Source organism: Topomyia yanbarensis, chromosome 1 (assembly GCF_030247195.1).
Source record: "Topomyia yanbarensis strain Yona2022 chromosome 1, ASM3024719v1, whole genome shotgun sequence".
Classification (NCBI taxonomy): Eukaryota; Metazoa; Arthropoda; class Insecta; order Diptera; family Culicidae; genus Topomyia; species Topomyia yanbarensis.
The window spans coordinates 194,454,267-194,475,564 of NC_080670.1; the positions used below are offsets into that span (position 1 = coordinate 194,454,267).

Genomic DNA, 21,298 nt, shown 5'->3' on the forward strand with positions numbered 1-21,298 from the left:
AGCACCCACACTAAACCGGATCCCCCCATAACGAGCTGATTTCCGTTACTGCAAAGTGTAAACAAACCATTCAAAACTCTCCTGTCCGCGACCGACACGGGTTTGGTTCCGCTCACTGAATTCGGTACGCACGCAGTCAGACACACAGCATTATCGCTGCCTGCCTGCTGCTGCCGCCGCCGCCGGGCACGGAAGAATGGCGAGTGACCTTGCCACCATAGAGATGTCGATGCCTGCTGAATACATCACCATCGCATCGCACGCACGCGGCCGAACGCATAAGTACCTGGTTGTGTAGTGAGTGCGCAGTAATAACGATCTCACTCTCAACCGAGTGTGACTCTCTCTCTCTCGTTCTCGCTGTGTGGCGCCCGTGTTGAGTGACTCGCAGTTCGTCGCATCCGCGTTCAGTGTGGGGCCGGGTTGGAGTCTCACTACTCTTGGCTCAGTCTTCTCCGGAAAGTTGATAAGCGCGGTCGTGAAAAGAGGTTGTTTCGAGTCCCGGTGCATTTCAGGTTTTTTTTTTCTATTGCTCTCAGCAGCAGCAAGCTGGTCGGTCGTCCCCGGGGCAAGCTGCAAAACGTCCGCGCAAATTTGTTATCCAATTTTGGCCAACTGGGAAAGGCCGCGATGAGTTCTCAATAGCGTGTCTGTCGGACCTGTTTGGAGGTAAAAATAGCCACCCGAATTCGAATCCGTTGGGGTAAAAAACGAATATACATATTGCGATCAAAGCGTTTGCCGCGACGCATGGTGCAAAATTAATTAATCGAATCGGCGAGCGAAGTGGTGTTTGTATGTTTTACGAGGTGTACTTTATGTCGTCGCGCGCCGTTTATGGTTTAAGTTTCATTTTGTTGTCCGCCGGCGGAGCCCAATCAGGACTTTAATTGGTTTTATTCTGGAGCTCGTTCACGTTAGGGGGGACTTTCCGGTGGTGGTCTTAAGGTTTTTTTCTTCTAAGATTTATCAGTACATTTTAGGACGAATGAAAATATTCAATTGTCAATAGTGCAAGGATAGAGTGCAGTTCGGGAATAGTGTGATATAGTGCTGAAAAAGGCGACGTGACTTTGCAAATCGATTGAAGCGCTTTGACCGGTGATTAAATTTACATGTAGTTGATGGACGAGGGGTACATATAGGAAACGGCCAAGAAAGAAGGTTGTTTTATTGCTCTTTTTGTACTTCAGCGCGTGCAGTCTTCCAATAGACGGCTCCCACTGCTGCTGCTGCTGCTAAAGGAAGTGAGTAATGGTTTCATTTTTGTTTTGTATGTTTTAGTTAAACGGCGTGCATGTTTTTCGATGAGTAAGTAAGATAGATGCCCGCAGACTTCTACGTTGCCTGTTTTGATCATGCTGTCAACAGGTTGTTTCCTGTCCATCGTACGTGATTAATGTATTTCAAGGGTGTATATCATATATCTGCAGTAACAACAGAATTTTAAAAAAATGTTGAAAAGGTAGTATGTAACATTCAAAATTTATTTACAGGTATACCTCGATTTAACATACATTTTCCGATTCAATCATGTACGTTAAATCGAATTTTATGTAAAATCGAAACACAAAAGAAATATTTCGATCATGAATCGACCAAAGGGCCGAAGTCGCAATGATATCGAATCGAGAAAAATAGCTTTGAAAATTCGGTTCAGAAAATTAAATCGTATTTTAACAGTGTTTGCATACTGCGCCTTCAAATGTATTGAAACACTTTGAAACAATACTAGTTTTCGGAAGCATAACTAAAATGTTTTATATAATAACGTTTTCGTTGATAAAATTGAAAACAGATTATTTCGCCGAGTGTTGTTATGAAATGTTGATTAGGCCATTTTTGAGTCGCCCTCTTGTTTTGACGACTCTCAATTTCGCCCTGCAGTGTCGCCAAAAAACAAAAATCAAATGTGGCTTTCGCCGTGCTCGCTGGAGGGGAAAATTTGTTATTCTTCCTGGGCGTAACAAGCACTTGGTTTTTGTTTAGGGCGATTCTGTTTACGGACCTTGTAAACAATGATGCTGTCAATTTCGCCTGTATACACTACCTTAGAAATGCAGAGGCGTAACCCGCCTGGCTTTTTGTTTACAGTCGAAAGTCGGATCCGCCGTTTTGTTTTTTATTGATTTTCATGAAGTGTGAAATATTTATAAATGAGTTTTTATATTTTTTATAAAGTATTTTTACTCCTCTTTCAGATATTAATCAAATCTCTGTTTGTGTACATTTGTTAATTTCGCCCATTTGTCGGTTCACGATCGATTTGTTTTCGAATAGAATTGTTTTTTTTATTCATCACACGAAATATTTACAAGAATATTACTGATTATATCCACCTAACAGTGATATAGAAACCGCATATTCATAATTAAACAATTCTTCAGCTCTTCTGAACATAAACAACATATATATCTTAACCTTGCCAAGTATTCGCCAATTCTAACAGATATTCATTTCATAAAGTTCGTTGCAAAATTTTCTCAGAATTCAGGATAACTTATAAGAATAGTGTTATTAGCAGTACAGTATTAGTTATTTTTTTTTCACGAGATTTTTTCTAACATAAACAAAGTTAGATTAACCATTGTGTGCATAAAGAGCACAATACCTAACTTTAGTAAGTAAGAAAATTTGTGTTTCTATTTTGTCTCATCTTTATCTTGGTAGACCAACCTGTCCGTCAGATAATCGCAGAATTCAAAAAGAGAACACTACTTGAGTTCACGAGCAAACGACTAGTCACGAAGTTTTGTAAGCACAGCAGTTCTACTTGCAGAAAAAAACAACCAAATCGAGCCATTGTAGCGCTATAGTTCTCCTTAAGGAATAAGTTGGATTAAATCATTTTGTGCACGACAGATACAATACCTCAGTTTAAAAGTCAGAATAAATAAGACATTTTAATTGCAATACAAAAATATTTAACAAAAATTGTTTAATCCTTATGTACGACGAGGAGGTGGAATTCACTAGAATGTTGATGTCACTATTATCGATCTTCAAAGTAGCCGCGTAGCATGTGATGTCTAAAGCCAAGAATTAATCCACTGGTTTCCTGCTCCCACGATGTAACAGGCGACAAAGACGGAAATCATTTAATTTTTTTGGATCTATCTCCTTTTTTATTTATTGGATTTATCTCCTAGATTTCTATTTAAACGTGAACATTTATTATGGTAGGTGACGGTGGGGAGTTGTGAACATAGTTTTGTTTTCGGGGCATAACTACAATAAACATTGGTCCATTTTCGAAAGTTGATCAGGTATTTGTGAAGGACACCTTAATACATTCACGGGCTGAAGCAATTTAAAATAATCATTATCATCTTTAAGATATGGCAGAATGCGTGAAATGCGTGGAATCGGCATTTTTTAGTTTGGTGGGGAGTTGTGAACCATCGCAAAAAGTAGAAAAAATGGAATATTTTTGTGGTTTATTTTTATTCGGGTTATAGAAAAAAAGTGATCTGATTCGAAATGCGTAGGTGGAAGGCACGGGAAGATTAAAATTGTGGTACAATCCTGTTCTTCGCATGAAATTTAACCTTTTTATATCATAATATGTATGAGTCATCCCTGTTTTTCGAATTATGATACTGTTCTTTTAAAAAAATAACTATAATCCACTGTAATTTATGGTTCACAACTTCCCACTTTACATATCTTCGAAAAATACGTATCTCCATCGACACAATAAACGTTCATCCAAAAATTTTTATCAATGAAAGCAAATTGCACAAGGAATGTTTTGCACTAATTTACTTTGAAATCAGCTACATGACGGGACTCCACATACCACAAATACAATTGAGTAAAAAACTTTTTGTTTGGTATATTTATTCGCTAGTTTTCTAAACACTAAGAACACGAGTTAATGAAACATTTGCTAATGAGAAAGTGCCGTCATGACAGTAGAAACATTTAAAAGTAGTTACCACATTTTTATCATTTATAGCTTGCGCAAATTGTGGGTGTTCACTAGGGCATTGCAAAAAAAATTTTTTTTTGAATTCTCAAAGGCCCCCCCTCTCATATTGTGACAAATGTCAAAGTAAGCTCAGATGCCAAATTTCACATCATTTGGACAATGTTAGACCCCCGCCCACTTCGCTTGAAATTTTTTGAAATTGGTACTATGGGAAAATATGGAGGAAAAACACACTAAATGCTATAACTTTTGAAGTGGAAATCAGAAAATTAAAATTTATACCTCTTTTGGAAGGAAATAATCTTAGTATTTGAATGGAGATATATCTGTTTCTAGAAAAATACGGGAAAGTGGGGTACTGGATCATTTTGGCCCCAAAATCCCCTATTTTTAATGATTTTTCTGCTCCGTGATGAAAATCATACATATTTTGTAGTTTTTCTAATGTAAAAAAATCTCAGAAATCGAATGGAACCCTTTTGATCGTAGTCCAAATACGAGAAGTTGGGGTTAAATGGCCTTTTGACATTAATATTAACCTTCATCATTTTCTCGTGAATATATCTCTATTATTCTTCATTCAATTTTCATAAACTATACCTTGTTGAACGTGGAAAATCCTTAGGATTATAACAAAAATAGATTCGTTACCGGTAAAATTCAGGAACATCAAATTATCTGACATATAGTGACGATTTCACATTTTTATCATAAAATAGCACATATTAACCCCATTTAACAACAAAATTCTTATTTAATTTACTACTTTTAGTGTAAAATATGCTTAGGAATCACATGAGAAAAGTTCCATTCCTGGAAAAATAGGGGAAGTTGAGGTATTAGGACAAATAATGAAAAAAATGAGATTTGTAGAGTAAATATCAAAAAGTTTGATGTTTTTGAATTTTACCTTTAACGTTTTTATTTTTGTTTTATTCCTCAGAATTTTACACGTTCAATAAAATACATTTTATGAAAATTGATTGAAGAATAATAGAGATATATGCATGAGAAAATGATAAAATTTAATATGACTGACAAAAAGCCCTATAACCCCAATTTCTCGTATTCGAACTAAGGTCAAAAGGGTTCCGTTCGATTTCTGAGATGTTTTCACATTAGAAAAACTACAAAATATGTATGTTTTGCATCACGGAGCAGAAAAATCATTAAAAATAGGGGATTTTGGGGTCAAAATGACCCAGTACCCAACTTTCCCGTATTTTTCAAGAAACAAATATATCTTCATTCAAATACTTAGATTATTTCCTTTCAAAAGAGGTATAAATTGTAATTTTCTGATTGCTACTTCAAAAGTTAGAGCATTTAATGTATTTTTCCTCCATATTTTCCCATAGTACCAATTTCAAAAAATTTCAAGCGAAGTGGGCGGGGGTCTAAAATTGTCCAAATGATGTGAAATTTGGCATCTGAGCTTACTTTGACATTTGTCACAATATGAGAGGGGGGCCTTTGAGAATTCAAAAAAAAGTTTTTTTTGCAATGCCCTAGTGTTCACAACTCCCCATGGTACACAACCGTGAGCTTACCAGGAGTCGTACATTGAAGGAAGACTTCTGTCTTCCATCATTATCGTCTATTGCATTTTTTTTTGCAAGAGGAGTCGATCCATAACGAAGTTTTTTTTTGAAAAATGCCCACATGCACTGAAAAATTCACCTGTTCAATAAAGCCTGAAAAAAATATTATCTTTAGCAGGAATCGAGTTTACGTTCTTTCAAGCTCTAGTTGGGTGCGTTAATATCGAGGAACTGTCATGACTTCATTACAAATTTCCAACAGTTTCGTAATAACCGCTACAGCCCTAATGCCTATTAATGGGACTCACCGACCGCCAATATCTCGTCACCGCCCCATACCTTGAGCCAATATATTCTGATTCCTGATTCCTATACCTTCCATCAACCATATCTTTCCAGTTCTCTATTTCTAGCTTACACATAAAAACCCATAAAACTATTATCAGGAAATAACTTGAACCACAAATTCGTGTATTCATTTTGTTGTGCGGAATCAATATAAGAATGTTTTTGTATCTCAGAATCTTAAACATATTCTAGCGAAAAAACGAAAATAAATTATGTTTCTTTAAGCATTGGAAGTGGATCATAGAATAAAATTGATATTGATTCTTAACATTTCGTTTTAGTAACATTGGCATTAAAACAAATTTAAAAATTTTGCATGTATGTTAAATCGAGGTAAAAATTACGTTAAATCGAAATATGTTAAATCGAGGGTATGTTAAATCGTGAGTATGTTAAATCGAGGTATACCTGTAGTTAGTAAATGACAAAAGTGTGTAGGTCCGTAATTTACCAGAAACCAATATTTCTTCAGAACATCTTTTCTTGTGGGACATCATGCTTGACTAGGTGTTTGTTAAGGAACATATATCGTGTCGCGGGTACTCTGGCGCTAGCTTAGTCCGGTCACTAAGTTGGTGTCGGATTCTGATGAGGCGAAGTCGAAACGCTAAATCCATAACGAATTTAAGCCTACCGAAAGGAGCGAGTGAAGAATCTAATGTTTTACTAGATATTGCCAAATTGAACCTAAGGAATGAAAATGGATATTGTTTTCGTGTTTAGCGACGCTATATTTATTTAGAAAGCAGTAGGTCGATAAAGTAGGATTATTTCGAGAAACATTGCAGAAAATCTGATACATATGCACAATCGCTTGATTAAAGCAGTCATTAGTCGTTAAAAAGATTGCGAAATAAAACAATCAAAGTTGAAAATTGTCATATGCCAAATAAGGGCTAAAGTGCCAAATGGAATGCTCCGTTACAGACGGAGCGTCAATGTCCGGATTGAAATGTCTGCCAAACCAAGGATTACTGTCAGTAGTGAGCAGCACGATGTTGTCAAGAAAAGTTTAAAAAAATTCAAATTGGTTCTGCTACTGCGTCAGTGACAGTAAGCAATAAGCATTATAACGACAGACATATCTGCTTTGAATATGCAGCAGTCTAAGCCCCACATACTGATTTCATGCTGATATAATGCCAGAAAAGGCAGAATACACTCAGGTTTTTTTTACGCGGTTTTTTTACGCGGATTCTTAAATTTACACGGTTTTCATTTACGCGGATTTTGAAATTTACGCGGTTTTCCTTCACGCGGATTTTGAAATTAACGCGGTTTTCATTTGCGTGGATTTTGAAATTTACGCGGTTTTCATTCACGCGGATTTTGAAATTAACGCGGTTTTCATTTGCGTGGATTTTGAAATTTACGCGGTTTTCATTCACGCGGCCTGTATCCCCCGCGTAAAAAAACCTGAGTGTATTGTGCTGATACTGTATTAGTTGCGTTAGTTAATATATGGCATCAATGTGGAACTTTCACCATGGAAAGCCTGTTATTGGCACTACTCATGCTTTCAGACAGCTATAATGGACCATTAACAGAGGCGTCTGGTGTAGTGGACAAAAAATCGACTTATTTTTTATCCGCTTAATTATTAGTATTGAACATCTAGGGCAGTCTCCCACAATCTCGGTGGCAACGCTGAACTTCTTTTGTTTTAAACAGCCATGCATTCCTCGTGCGCATTTGCTGTAACACACGCAGCTATCGGCAACACTTTTTGTAAAACTGACAGCAATAAAAATACAGTGTAAACAAAATACTAACTACCTCTACCCAAATTTTAAAGAGAAAATACCCAATGGGTTATTTTCTACAGCGTTTTTTTCCGTGATGCAATTTGATGTGGAACACCCTTTAATAGCGTTTTTCTCTAAACCGCCAACATGTCCTTTAGGCCGACATAATTAAAAAAATGTGTCAGTCCCCCATCAATATCGCTTAAAAAAATGAGAAATGAAATTTAAAAAATTGTCATCTGCAATTTTCTTGTAATTTTACTTTTTAACATTGCATACTACAGTGAAACCCCGTTTTTATCAGCCCCTTGGTAAATTAAAACGGGGACGTTGGCAAAATCAGGACATATATTTTCCTTTCTTTTTAATAAACCGAAGCTCCTAAAATATTCTTTAGTTCCTAGATATAGCCTCCTAACCCTTTCTGATTATTTAGTTTAAATTTGTCTTAAGAGGGTCTGACAGTGCAAAATTAAAAAAAATATTTATTTTTGCCTATTTCGGGTCTCTAAGATCAGGAAAATATGCTCAAGAAAGGAGTTACTCGAATTCAGCTTGGTTCGTCTGCTAGAACCCATCAAACTACCAACTATCAATTTTTATATGAGGCTGATAAAATCGGGTCAAAAAGCTGATAAAACCGGGGGTGGGCAAGATCGGGGGCTGATAAAATCGAGGTCTTCACTGTATTATAACAGTTTTGGAAATAAAATTAACTCATTATTATATTACAGATTGTTTCAGAGTTTTCCTCCTCTCTTCAAAACCCGTCCGGGATTTGATTCTTAATTTGCGATTCCATAAGACATTTCTGATTTTTTGCGAGGCGTGCGATGCGACCAAGCCGAGAACTGAGAAACCGAGAAAGGATTGGCGCCCATTACCCCGGTGGAAAACGACGATTTATGATCTATATGTAATCTGCCTACGAGCCTGGAGAAGAAGTCAAAGGGCTCGCAATGACACCGAAAGAGAGAAACGAAAGTTGGCTACACGGATTGCTCTCAACAACGCAATCAATCTAAGCAAGAATACTTGCCTTGTAGAGCTTTGCCGCCACAAAGCCAACTCAAATCCTTGGAGAGTCGCCTGCAGAGTTGCCATGACGAAGTTAAAAGGTCCAGCTGAACCACATGAAAGGTGCCCTGAGAAGGTTAAGGTGATAAGGCAGCATGAACCAACGGTCAGGCCGCTTCCGCCGTACAGTGAGGATAATGATTATGAAGAAGAAACCCGAATAACCAACGAAGAGCTGATCGAGATGGCGTAAGCCATGAAAGTGAAGAAGGCCCCAGGAACAAACGGAATCCTAAAGTTAGTACTGAAAACAACGATACTGGAGCACCAGGATATGTTCAGAACTACGACGCAGAAATGCATCGATGAAGGTAGCTTCCCCAATAACAGGAAGCGACAGAAGCTGGTGTTGCTGCTGAAGCTGGTAAAACCTGGACATATTATAGGCCGTATAGACCAATATTTCTGTTAAATTCGGTCGGAAAAATGTTAGACGGCGTAAACCTGAACAGCTTTACGTAGTACACGGGGACTGTGAACGGCCTGTCCAATGTGAAGCTCGGTGTCCGAAAAGGCAGGTCTACAGTGGATGCAATTCGAACGGTTATGGAAACTGCGGAGACAGCACAGTCGAAAAACGGACATGGGAATATCACTACGGTGCGGTGGTCACCTTAGAATTCTTTCAACTGATAAGAAGCAATCGCCCATTCGCTATACAGCATGAGTGTTCCTGAGTACCTCTTCAGGACATTGAAGAGCTGCATTCAGAACCGAACACTGAACAAAGAGTTAGACAAGAAATAGAGAAGAATGACAATTACGGCGGGTGTTGCTCAGGTTTCTTTCCTCGGTTCGATACTGTTGAACGCAATGAACAATGGAGTATTGAAGCTGTGACTTCCCAGCGGCGCAAAGATTGTCGCTTCCGCGGATGAGAAAGTGAAAGACTGGACGCGGGAGAAAAAGCCATTAGCGGAGCTATTGTGCAACTTTTGTCGGCTTTGTAGCTAGAATTGAAGAGATAATCAGGCGAGTGAAAGAATGAAACATTGGATAATCGCCCTGTGAAGTAGGCCAAATTTACCGCCGGGAATTAGCTCGAGAAGTTCGCGCCGATGCACCGGAAGCGAGTCGTCAAGACGCCAGTATACCGGACGTAAACGCTCACCCCGGAATCGCCGTACAGTTTTCGACATCCATTGGTTGGGCATTGGGCATTGAGTAGGACTATCCGAATAGATAAACCAATGATTTTTTGGGTTTCTACGTAAGTGCCAATACCTTATTTAGGATTTTTTGTTGGAAAATGGATCGAAATGGTGAGTTTAACGAAAGCAATTATATGAAAAAAAAAACCCCTTAGAGGCCGGCTTCAAACTTGCAACCCTTGTGACTCCGGCCCAGTGTGACAAAACTGCGAGTAGATTGCGATAAAATTGAGAGCTAAAAGGCTCACACAACGGGCATCGGTATAGGGAGAAATTCCGTCTCCGAGAAACTCTCAGTCGGAATTCGGTAGTTCCCTCGAGGGGTACTAACTATCCGTGTAGATTGCGATAAAACTGGAAGCGTTGCGGAAACTGAGCTAATTGGCTCATTGAGGCTGGAGCTAAACTGCTACAGACACTACAGTCAAGCCATTTGAACCTTTTTAAATCTTGAGAAGTCGAGTCTAAAAGTGGTTACTTATTATTTTTTATATGAGGAAGACAAAAATGCACTGACGATTCCTGTACGTTTCATAAATCCAATCCGTACGACTAGCAGATAAAGTTTTTAGGTCTATGATGTGGATCAGAAACACAACAGAAATATTTCAAAACTATATCTCGCACTGTTATTTGTTATAAATTTCTGTTATTTTAACTACCAACAAGACCTAATTTATAACAGAATATGTTCCAAAAAGTTCTGTTATAATCTTGTAATTTCATTCTGATCGGGATGCTTCGCTACCAGATGGGGAGAAATGCAAGAAATTCGAAGATGTGCAGAGCTGAAGTATTATCATGTACCATGCAACCAAATCTGCAAGTCTTCAAGCACAAGCGATCAACCAAAGCCACCGTTTTCACCTGAGTTCGAAAAATTATAGTATGTACAGAATGTATGCTTCCCAGGCTACTGTATGTGAAACCCGCAGTGGAAAAAATAGCAGAGATTGATAAATACATAGACGAAAACCTTACGTTTGTGGAACAGTTTTAGAACCATTCTAGAATGTTTTTCACAACTCTAAACTAAATGGTTATGATCCTGTTTTCTTGCATTATTATTCATGCTTTGTTCGCGAAGTGTTTTGGTCCATGAGCTATTTCGACGGAACGGAAACTGTCCAAACAACTAAAAGTTCGGATAATACCTAAAAGGTACACTTCCCAACCATGGATAGTACGAGTTGGTGCTAGGTCTATGGCTTTCGACTGGCATAGTCAATGGCTATTTATTTGTGTATTTTGATAGATTGATGGAGAACGTGTCAGTCCACTCACGGAATAACAAACCAGGAGAGGGTTCATAATGGCAAACTATGCTTTATTTAAATTATTGAAATGTGTAGGTCAGCTCCAAAGTTCCGCTGTAGAGGTTATGCTGGTCATGCAGGTCTTCGTTGGAGGAATTATGTGAATAGCACCTGAAGTGTAAAAATCGGACAGACAAGCTTTTAACTGAGGTTTTCAGTCGACTTCTATCGTTGAATTGCAAATGGATTGATCTGCAGAGGAATCATCGGTCCAACCTGTTTACATTAGCGGATTTCTGGGGAAAATATCCTTTGGGCTGTACTGGCCCCGGGGTACGCAATGATAAAACATGACTTCTACAGGTTTTTGGAAGGTTCCTTTTCAATAACCCCTCCGGATTTTTTTTATTTCGATTATAGAGGTTTTAACCTGAAGGCCATTTGCCTCTTCGGATTAGAAAAATCTATTATGAAAAATTTCTAACCCTATGTGCGGGTTGTGACTCGAACCCAGGTGCGCTGCGTATGAGGCAATCGATTTACCAACTACGCCCACCCCCCAAATTCCATTTTTGTTTCTTCCGCTCTAATGAAATTAAATTATTGATTCCTTTGTTTTTTATTCGTTTTTATTTTCCATTGGCCGCTATTCCCATTGTGCGCCTATTACCGACGCCAGGGAGGCGACTTCAGCTTCGTGACCATTGTTTTAAGGCCATCAACATATGAACCGTGACCAACGGTTTTACTTCCCATTCGAAGGTAGATGAGACTAGAGAGATTTTTCGCCTGAGAAAATTCATACGACCTCGAAATGGATTGATCCCAGACTCACTGGGGTGAGAAAGAGTCACGCTTGGTTCAATCGATTCGTTTGGACAACCACCGGTTCAATTGATTTGTTTGGGCAAGGGTGCGATTCACAGGCAAAAAGTAGTGCTCCGATTATCTTTAGCTCTATCCGTTATTGAAGAAGAGTGTGCGAGCTGAAACATTTTCTCAAGGTAAAAATGAAGCTTAGGTTTATGGAAGTTGCTTTTATACAGTTCCATCATATCAGAAACTGATAACGTTGAACAAATTGGCCCAGACAAAAAGATTTACTTTAACAACACGTGATTGAGTGAGATAATGGTATACTCAAGATCCCCGTGTATATGGACGATGGTGAAATCGAGATACGGTTGCACGACATTGCACTGCGTACTTGCAAAGTAGTCGTCAAAAAACTGATGTCGCAATACGAAGACTTGGCATTTGTTACGGCCTAGTCCATATCTATATGTCCCTACAATACAAAACATATCGAGCTCTCGTCACACTGAAAACATTTTGCACATATCCCGGATAAAGCCAAGGAAAACTCATCTACGGCAATCCACTCCAACACACAGTCTGTTATACTACCACCTGAACCGCAAACGTTTTCCAAATTTATGGTTGTTGTTCAGGTAGTATTATTAACTGCAGAAGCTGCGTTCAGTACCACCCAATGAGCAGCCAACACCATCAGCGGTGAATCTAATGTAAAAATGGCAGCTTCATACTTATGCCCCGTGAGAGAAATAAACAAGGAAGAACATCCAATCGCGAACACCAAAACGGCATCAACGATGACGATAACGAGAGTGGAGCAGTGATCGTCAAGATACAGTAGGTGAGGAAGCAAATGTTTTTCCACCGAGTAAGAAGATCTTCACGCGCAATAGCAAGTTGTGTGTACTTGATCCACGGGATAGCTATTACCATTCTTCGTTGAGTTAACGTCTCAAATAAAGCATTAAGTTGCAACATTCATTGAGCGATTTCGTACTTATGACGTGTACTGTGAATGATCTTGCAATGCTATACGTATAATGAACAGATAACCTCCTCCACAGAACACCTGGATTAGGTAGACATGACCTATTGGTGTCTACTCGGCCGTTGCTTATCTTATCAGACAGCCTTTCACAGTGATAGTGCTTGATGTCCACTCGTAAATACGCTGGAATTCAGAACCAGTGCGAAAAAGACCGGTCGCCCTCGTCGAATAATTAGAATTCTAATTTTAAACATTGTACATTTGGTAAAATCACTACAATATGGGAAAATCTATTTCAAGCGAATGATTACGTGAATGTGAGTAATGTTGTAATTTTGTGAAAAGGCTTTTATTAGAAAGTTGCTCCGAATTGACTGCGCAATGTAGTTCCTGGTAGGTAGGACTTTCAACATCTCACAATGAAATCATGAAAGCCTATCGAACTAGAAACGCGACCTGATGTAATACCAAGGTTTTGCATTTAAGGAAGTTAAAACATCAATCAATAACTGAAGAGATTCGCTGCCGGGTTATACAAATGTCGGATTCTGAACCACCGTACTTCGCTTGAATCAAAACCATACTCCCCGTTTGTGATAATGATATTCTAACGCTTTTTTCTCTTCTTTCCTTTTCCCATTCCAGGTAAGCATCTTTGAATAAACAAACATACACTCGCACACAGCGCACGGAGCCGGAATCACATGTATCTTGACGGCGAGAGTACCGCTCCAGTACCGAGAATCAGTCGCTGTAAGTCACGCCGCTGCGGCCGCAGCGCCGTGGCGATGTTGCTCTACTAGTAATTACTTGCGCTTGACTTTCAATTATCGGCCAATTGTGCTCTCGGGCAACGCCGCTGCTTAGTACGAGGGTGGCGAAAGATCGATACACAGAATCTGTGTACGTACGCTGCGCCGCGTACGTGTAGGTTCGGGTGATTAATGCTGCTCGCACATACCCCTCTTGCGGGTAATGGGTTCGATGTTTAATAACTGAGCAGGAGCATTTCATGAGAATGAAACTACGTTGAAATGACGGTTAAGTGCCAATGTTGATACAGTGCGATGATAAAAACTGATACGGATATACTGCCACATGACACTCCTAGTGTTGATCAACGAGTTTCAATCGTTGTGGTCAATCGATGCTCTGAAAGGGCACTCATTGCTGGTAGCAGGGAATATAACCAGGAAAATTATATTTGACCTCCGGTTTGTCCACAATCAGGGTGGTTCTTATTTCGTGATAGGGCGCGTTTTCTTACAACACGCTCAAAAGACCACCCTGTTCAGGTGAAAAAACCGTTCAAACAAAAACTAGCTCTAAGGCATTCCATCGCTAAACAGTTCATACAATAGCCACTCTCCCCTGACCAGAGGGCTGTGATGCAATCGACGATGTCAGTTGATCGTACGAATCCGCTCAGCCACCTGGCCCGGGTGCGTGAGTGGCGAGGAATACCATACGCACTGTTTTCCCACATTAGATCAGGTGCTATCATCGATCGGCGATAATGTAATTATTTCCTATTAAGCGAAAGGCGCTGCCGGGATCGTAGCCGACCGGCCAATGATAGGTGCACAATATCCACGTTAGACGCTCTTTGGGTGCGTATTGTTTGAATTTGGGCCGCTGCGAGATGTGATGGATTGCTACTCAATGTCAATTGGATGACTTATCAATGACATCTAGATCGCTTACCGCCCATGTACCAAACAGATTAACATGAAGGTTACAGATCCAGATCTTATACACGCGCCCTAACACGGAAATCCAAAGTACACGCTTCATGATCGCCGGTTCAACAACCCATTGTACATTTTACCGGTATGGCCTTTAACGTGTCCAGCTGCGCGGTCTACATCATCATCCTCATATGATTCTACTGTCATCCAGCACCGCCACGGGTGATAAATCTCTTAACTCGAGACGGGAAATGTCACCTAGCTAGTAGCGTTTGAAATGCAGGCGACATTTGAAAAGAATGCGCTGCGGCGCATATACTACAAATCACGCCCGCCAGGAGCAACCCTCCTGGGTCATCGTCTTATGGGTAGGAAATTTCCACCCATATAAAATTCTATTAGTTTTTGTTTTATGCGACAACGAAGCCCGCTACCCCATTCGATTGGATTTATACGAGCCGCAACGAAATTTCCCCCGTTAAACAAAGCAGCGGCGCGTCGTAAATCACAAGCGCAACAGTTCCCTGTCAGCAGGAGTGGCGTATATTGTGTAGGTATACGGGAGCGCAGTGTGATGAAGCGATCACCGGGTAATGACATTTGGCGATGCCAATAGGTAGGTGCCGCTATTAGTAATTACCTGCCGGTCGGTTATTGCCACACTAGCCGCTAGTAGTGGTTTGTGTGCTAGCTTGATGAGATGTGTGGTGAAATGTATTACTAACAAGTTGGCGATAGTAGTTTCAAGTTCAAGGTCTAATGTGGTTTATCGACACAGCGAAGGAACAAGTAGGTCTGCTTTTGTTTATCGAACTTTTACGCAGGTTATGCTCTTTTGGAGATTTAGAAGATTTCTACGATTCTACAAGTCTTGAAAACGTCCTACGAATTTAAGAAAAGTTCTGCAAATATCACGAGAATTAAAAGAATATGACTGACGGTTGGCGCAGGTCTATCAAGCCGCCCTAAGAAACAAATGTTTGAGAAGGAAATAGGAAAAGGAACAATAAGCAAAAATAAACCCAATGAAAGCATTACGATTGGTAATTAAGTGCAGGAGCACACCGAGGAAGTGACTAAATATCACGCAAGGCCTTTTCTTCAACTACAGCATCATCAACGTGCGCGGACTATTAGCGATATCAAGCAGCTACGAGACGTGCGTGATTCCGGGGACATCGCGCAGAAGCTAGAGACATTTTATTGAAAATTCTTCTGAAAAGTTGAAGAATTCAATATCTTAGTGCGTTGATAAATACTAATGTGAATTTAACATGTCAAAAATTATTATTGAGCTGTCTAAGTAGAAAAGTTCACCACTTCGGATGTGCTTAATTATTATAAACGCCGATAGTTGCTTTCCGGTTGGATGTCCTCACCTTTACAATACTGATAGAGAAAAAAATCAATGATTAATGATTGTGATCATAGTGCAGAACTCATCCCCTGGGTCGTTTGGATCTTGTCACTAGCCCTGCTTTTGTCCTGTACGCTAAGAATCGACTACGACGTCTGTAGAAACAAGACAAAAAACCGCAAAAGGATTGTACTGCCAAGACCACGTTTTCATGGTTTGAACAAATAAAAACCTGTAATCTCTGATGCTCCATATCTTGATGCGAATTCCAAGTGGCAAAACAAACTCGATACGCACCTGATTAAATGCCATGTCACTCCCCATACTGGTGTTGTTGTTATTGCACTCCCTGTACTAGCAGTGTTGTTTGTATGCGATAATAATCGAAACTACTTCGTTTACAAACCCAAACAATCAACCACCTAGGTGGCGGGCAGACTTGTTGTGCACTTTCGTCATCGAACCAGTAATAATATTTTGAATCGATATCAAAACGTGCAATTAATCCGCAAAAACAACCCTCAGCTAGTATTAAAGCAAACAATTTTTGCTTTGACTTGCACTTTCATGGACACCGTGTGCAATCGCGTATAGGGGCTCGGTCATGTTACACACCGATATCAATCAGCAGATGTTTCTGGATGACGACCAAGTTCCACGTGGAGTCACACAGAGTTTTTGACATATGGGCAAACAAAATTCACCATCGTCCAATGGTCGCCCCATATTTGACCCTGGGCCGCAACTCTGTCGGGGTGCTACTCTGCGAAGGCCACCACACGGCACGTCTTGGCAAGCACAACCACTAGACTCGAAGTCAGCGGCGCTCACAGAATGTTCCCTCCGTGCGGTTGGTTGCCTGCAAACAACACTCACAACAACAAAAAAACGAACCATCCGTTCCGCGTATTTTCCTAGCAAGGCATGCAATTGCAAACCGTATATGATGCAGTTCCTATGCATATTTATGCAAAATACGTCCAGCGAGCCGTTTTTTTCCCCGCTGACCCTGCACAATTCCTGCTAAGTCGTGTTCTTCTGGTTCTGGCTAGCTGGTGGGAATGGGTAAACACCACCACCGCGGTTCGTGTTAGGGGGGTCCCCCGTCGGGTAAATTAATCCGCGTAGACAAGTGGAAAATGCGTGGCATTGTGAAGGAAGGTCTAGTGCAGTCTAGCAGGCCGTTGAATTCATACGTATCAAATATCGTAATAACACGCAGTACAAAACTTTGAATGCGCTGGAGAACGTTCGCCGTTCGAGCCTCTTACTTATGTTATGGAACAGTCGATGATTCTCGTTCGCAGAAAGTCTTCGGGTAACTGAACCAGTCTAATTGAATCCTGTATTGGACCACCCTAGCCAGAGGTCTCCCGTTCCCCCGGAGGAATCATTAAACGTGTATGAATCAATTTACAGTAAAGTTGTCGCAACAAATATTATGAGAGAGAGATGAGATATTGTAAAAACAAACAGAAAACTGAAATCAAAAACAGACCCTGCTACGAACAGTGAGTGATGTCGAAAATTAGCACTAAATTTGTAGTAAACAGGAATATGCTCAATTTTAACATCAAGACATGTTTATTCGACATAAACAACATAGCATAATATATATAATATGTTTAATCTATGGAAAAGTTTATGATGCCTGTATGGTTTCAAGTACCTACGTCACCGTTGGCTGTCCAAAACTTTTCGATTGAGCTGTCTCCCACGCAGGGTGTAATACTCGTGTTTCTTCTCATCCTTCGATAAAGTTCAGAAGATTCACCGCTTCTCCGTAGCTTCTCACAAGCAGAAATTTGGGTATTTTGAGTGTGAGCATATGGAGGCTGACGTCTTGCATCTTACATCCAAAGCAATTTAGTACCATTTTTGATTGCATGTTATGTTCAGCAGCTTCTCTGAGGGCGCGACTAAACGGTGCACAGTGGTAAAATAATAGGTTTTCTGACATTAGGTGACGTGTTTTTATCTGTTAGTCGAATCATATCACGTGGTTAATGAAAGTTTGACTGAAGCATGGGTCTTGATAAGGTGATAAAAAGAATAACAATTCGATTATTATCGTATCTCCGTGGGATCTGTTACTTCGCGTTGAGATCTTTCTTGGTAAGTCGCCTATTGCTGCTTGACAGTCGATGTTGATGTTTTATAGGTTTTCACAATGGGAAGATCTTTGTTAGATCAATTTACCGTTTACTTTACAGTAGTCGTCTTCTTTGTCATTAGCTTATTCGTTGGATGCACTGGCTGTTTGGAGGTAGTAGGTGCAACACAGTAGTTACACGGTACGATATGTTGCGGCATTCATCATTGCTGGCTGAGCAGCATCTATGGTTGTTTGAGATTTGGATGTTCCTGAAGAAGGCTGTGTACTGCTTTTACTCCCATTAGATTTCGTTTCCTTAGCGACTTTTGTACTGGGTTTTCCGTAGCGTGCTTTTTTACGAAAGTGGCGCATAGAAGTCTGTTGTTCATATGTACACAGTGTTGTTTGAGAACTGATAACCCCTCCTATTTTCTATTGTAGAGTTAAATAATAGGTTTGGCCACCAACAGGTTTCAAATTTAACAGATTTAAGATATCCGTATTTTGACATGATCAACACAATGAACTTTTCGAACGCACGCGGATATAGATCGTGTAGTCGTACCTCGCTTTTAACATCGTCTAGGTGTTCGTCAATCCAACATTGTTATGCTCTACGACATGTTGCTCAGTACAGCATTACGTATATAATAGAAAGACTCTGCCCTTTGACGCGTCATGCTAGATTGGTCGTGGCACATTTAGATTGTGAGCCAGTTGAATGCGTGACGCACAAAGGTGCCTGAGCCGATGGCAATAACTTTCAATGATCAACCGAAGACTATGAAATGAAACCATGCACGATATAAAAGAAGATTATTGGTCTACTTGATCGTTGTTTGCTCAATATAGCTAAAACATTAAATAATATTCAAGTTAGTGAACATATCACAAGAGCTGACTATCCATTTATTTCACTCATATATCTTTCTCTATATCATTTTAGCATTTTTCATCCTAGGAGAAGCGGAAATATCGAATAAATTCAGATTATGGAAAAATGTACACTTGAACTAAAATGGTAAAATGGTTTATTAATGGTAAGATAACTTAAAAAACGAACTCCGGGTGTTCAGAAGAACACGCTGAAACAAGTAGAAGAAAAAACAAGGTGGAGTACAAAGAATGAGACTAGTACGTCTAAATAAAATAATGGAATAATTGAATATCTTAAAAAGCCCCAAACAGGGAAGACACCGTCTTCCCCTACTCATAACCCGATTCCACCAAAACGTTGAAAAGTTGGAAAGGTCATTATTCAACCGTGACAAGCTCTGTCTGATAGCGTCTAATGGACACTACAAAACTGGCAGATAAGTGGTAGAATGATCAACATGCTGAGCAGTATTCTGATCGAAATGACGTTGCAGGTAAATATGGATGGGCATTCATTGTCCGCGTCTGTTGGAAAACGGTGTATCACAAGGTTCAGTACTCTTGGTTACACTGTTTCTCGTAGTGTTGTGGGCCGTGTTCGGAGGTGACCGATAGATATATACTTTATTAAAATATAACGCGGACAAAACATAGAGGTAAAAATACGCTTGTTACTGCTGCTGGACTATATTATATTCGGACACAGCTAACCGGATGCTGTTCGTGACGTTAACTGAGTGCATGCGGGCTGCCACCAGTGAGCCCAGCAATTCCTATTGAGTTGTAGGGATGTCCACGTCTCCAACACGTAGCAATTCAATAACGTAAAGGTACAGCTGTTCGTCGACAAAAGCTTAATACAAGTAATGAGGAAAAAGACCAGTGCTGGATTTACGATATCTGCAACGAAATTTATGAAAGCGATAGAGTATAGACGTACGGACACAAACGCAGCTAAGAATCCTTGGTGTTACTCTCAGTCGATCAATCAACTTTATTAACACGCGATTAACAGCTCGAAAAAGCTACGAACTTGAAACTTAGATCGTATGGGACATAAAGAAACACGTGAAAGCTGTTCGAGAATTGTTCGTCTAGTTGCTCAGGAGCTCCTAATAGATCGGTTCATTCATTCAACTGTCTCCGATGGCTCCAAAGACGATAACACAATAGGCGCAGGAACGGAGAACATTATCAATCGCTTGGCCTTCCGCCACAAGGCGGTGTCTTCTCGGCAGAGGCATTGACAATAAGAACAGCGCTAATTGCATACTATACGTCCAGCGACTTGCCAATTATGTTTGATTCAGCTAAACAATAGAAGCTGGCGCATCCCAGTACCCTGTGGATTCAGGGGATAGAGAATTCGCTTCGAAATCGCCCAATCGAAAACAGGCAGACCGACCTCGGCGAAGAAGCTGGGCGCAATTCTCCATTAGGTATATCCGTTCCCAGATCAGACACCGTCAAGTATACCAAGACAGCTATCCGAAATCATTGGTACCATCGGTGGTCAGCATCCACTGAGGTCAAGCTGCATGAATTTGACACGGCGAAGTGGATTGAAATGCGAAAGTTCGGCTGCTCAGTTATTGCTTACCCGTCTGCGTATAGGGCATACCCGATTTTCCCACGAGTTCCAGCACTAGTGTGAAATTGCTGCGGGATAACCGCAGACGTTCGTCAAGAATTACGACAACGCTACAGGGATGCTTTACTGCAAGAAATGCGACAACACTAGAAGGATGCACAATGTCGATTCAACAAGTCTCAGAGTAGCTTTATGCAACGACGGAGATAACGAGGAAAGACTGCTAATCTTTATCAAGGAAGTAAATTTGTTTAAACATTTAAAATAGTGTGAAATGTCATTTAGGTGACTACAATGTAAATGAACGCAATTGCACCTTTCTGATGTAAAGGGCCGGTTATAAACAACAACAACAACGAAACGGAGGTGCTCTTGGTCAGCAAATGCATAGTGTTGCAACGAACAGTCATAATTGTCGCGATGCGTGAGCTGAAAGACCTTGGTGTGATGGTGGATGACCAGCTGAACTTCAACCCCCACGATGGTGCAGGCGAAAAGGAGGCTAAAGTCATAAACAGTAGCGCTTTCAGACTGGTGTATCTCTAGTCGACACAAAAGTGCGGAGAATCGAGTGAAGCTACCTTCAGGCTCATCGCCATGCCTCTTCAGTTTGCGCGAAGATGGATACTGCAAGCTGCTAGCGAAAGAAGAGCTGATGAATGGCAGTGACAGTAGGATTAATCTTATTTTTGCCTTTCTCATATAAAGAAAGGCTATGCAATCACTGTAAAAATCGACTTTTTAACCGAGGCCTGGAGGGCCGAGTATCATACACCATTCGATTCAGTTCGTCGAGATCGGCAAATGTCTGTGTGTGTGTATGTATGTGTGTGTGTAT

General features: G+C 40.3%; 1 protein-coding gene across 9 annotated transcripts in view; it reads left to right on the plus strand.

The window, feature by feature from the left end:
- Positions 1 to 21,298, plus strand: part of LOC131686024 (signal transducer and transcription activator) — a 126,682-nt gene that overhangs the window by 49,654 nt on the left and 55,730 nt on the right. The window contains exons 1-2 of one of the 9 annotated variants that reach the window (XM_058970161.1): positions 447 to 669; positions 974 to 1,247. The exons of 7 other annotated variants lie outside the window; for them this stretch is intronic. The gene's annotated coding sequence lies outside the window, so the exon portion shown is untranslated. Of the gene's footprint in view, positions 1 to 446; positions 670 to 973; positions 1,248 to 21,298 lie in introns of those variants that run through there. One more of the 9 variants, XM_058970169.1, reaches the window with a different exon arrangement.